The sequence below is a fragment of the Alligator sinensis genome, unplaced genomic scaffold (assembly GCF_000455745.1).
Source record: "Alligator sinensis unplaced genomic scaffold, ASM45574v1 scaffold353_1, whole genome shotgun sequence".
NCBI lineage: Eukaryota > Metazoa > Chordata > Crocodylia > Alligatoridae > Alligator > Alligator sinensis.
Window position 1 is genome coordinate 315,882 of NW_005842075.1, and position 2,486 is coordinate 318,367.

Genomic DNA, 2,486 nt, shown 5'->3' on the forward strand with positions numbered 1-2,486 from the left:
CAGCTCTTTTCTCCACAGCACCACCTGGGGTGACAAAGAACAATGGTCATAAGCTGATGAAGAATAGGTTTGGGTTGGAGATCAGAAGGCAATATTTTACAGTTAGGGTGGCCAAAATCTGGAACCAGCTTCCCAGGGAGGTGATCCTCGCACCTACCTTGGGCATATTCAAGAGGAGTTTGGATCATCACCTGTCTGGGGTCTTGTGAACCCAGCATTCATTCCTGCCTGTGGCATGGGGGCAGGCTAGACGATCTGTTCAGGTCCCTCCTGACCCTAGCTACTATGAAACTATGAATCTTTGATTTCTTCTCCATCTGAAGCAGGGTGTTTGTACCTGAAAGCTTGTAAAGAAAGGATTTTTTTTTTTTTGCTACTATTTAGTTGGTCTAATAAGAGATATCCCCTCTGGACCAACAGCTTTGTGCATCTCTTTTTTCCTCAGACCAACACAGCTACAACATAGATCCCTGCCTTAAGCAGGTACTTGGACTAAATCAGAGATGCTCAACCTCCGAGCCATGGGCCAAATGCAGCCTGTGCAGCCATGGCATCCAGCCTGCAGGGCACCCCATGAGTCAGAAAATTTGACTGCAGGGGAACAGTGGCAGTTAATACTGTCACTGCTCCTCTGCTGCCAAACCCCACATGGCTGAGCCAGGTCACATGCTCTACCTCCCCACACAGCTGGATGGGGCTCTACTGTGACTGCCCCAGGTGCTAGATTGGGACCATCAGCCAGATCTGGCCCAGGGATGGACTGAGCACTGCCCATCCAGGCCACCAGCAAAAAAAAAAAAAATTGAGCGCTACTGGACTAGATTACTTCCTGAAATCCCTTTCAGACCTCAGGATCCTGACTTACCGAATAAATTCTTTCCAAATTAATTTTTTATCTGCATTCTATTAAAATCTTCATCAAATTCCTCAGTAATATTTCCCTATTTTTTGCTAAAATGTTACTTTGTATTTCAATTAATATAGGAATGTGAAAAAGCTCTGATTATGATACCTCAAAAGATGGTGGTCCATCTGGTAGTTGTTTGGGATCTAACCAGCATCCACCTAAGTAAAAAAGAAGTTTTTCTATTGACTTCAATGTGCTTTGGATCTAACCATATAAGAATACAATTCTTCCAATCATATTCTTATGAGAAGGAACATAAGAATACTGTATTTCTGAATTTAAACTAACAATTACAAAAAATGATGATCAATCAGCTGTCCATTGTAAAAATAATAAGGGTTTAATTAAAAAGGCACCTGTTTAAGGACTTGGCTTTACTGAGACCAACATGAGGATGAGGATGTTCTAGATACTTCCAAACTTTTTTATTTGAGCATTGGTCCTCTTTCTTTCATAATACTTACTACTGTATAAATACATACATGTGTGTGCACTCCTAATTAATACTGGGTGCACCTCAGGCCTAACTGAGGATCAGTCTCATTACTATTTTGATGCTACTGAAAACACTTGAGGGAAAAAATGATAATGATCTCATGTGTAAAAAATGACTGATACTGTCTTCATATCAGCTTCAGAAGGAAATATCTCTGGTAAATAACATCAAAATGTACTGAGTACTGATAATAATGTCTTCAGATAGGGCTTGTAAATATGCATATATCCAGAGGGACTGAAGAATAGTGCATATTTACTCATTTTATTTCATGTATACTGCATTTTAGAAAGGAAATCAAACAGAACCAGCTGTTCTACTGCATACCTATGGTTAGCTAGCTCAATGTGTAGTTCATCACTTAAGCATATTATGGCTTCTTTAACAATAAGTGAACAACTGTAACTGATTCTGAATTAACACAAAACTCAGTAAAACTTAGAAGCCACATCATGCATTTTCTGATAGAAGTGCTTTTTGCTTTTACTGCTTGCGATTATTTTAGTATTAAACCAATTCGAATCCTCTGCTCTTCTTAGCTTTCTGTTTTACAGAGGAAACTAATGTTATTTAAAGGTTTGAGCTTTTGCATTTAGACCTCAGATAGCTATACAAAAGCTATGTGTTGCACTTGTTCCAGGCATATTGTTACATCTTTCCCCTTCAATTATCCTAGTACAAAATGTTTCATGGGTAAATCAAAATAATAAGTAACAATAAAAGGATACACATGTAAGTATCTGCAGGATCTAAATAGGCAAAGAAAATCTTTGCCTGAGTCGTGATGAGTTTTTCTGCCTGAATACATATTTGTTTATTTATTTTTTATTTCAATACAAGTGTTAGCTGTCTTGGTTCCCAGTTTGTTTACAAAACTTTTTACTTCATAGTTATGAGAAACTGGTTTAACAGCACAATAGGATACAAGTTTGTTAAGCCATATAACTGGACTTCAAGGGTGTAACAAGGTGGATTCAGTATAGTCTTAGTTTTCTCTCCTCATACATTGCTACAACTCTTGTGCTAGATGGCTCCAGTTCTTCACAAAACAAGGGAGGAATAGGGAGCTAGTAAATGACATGG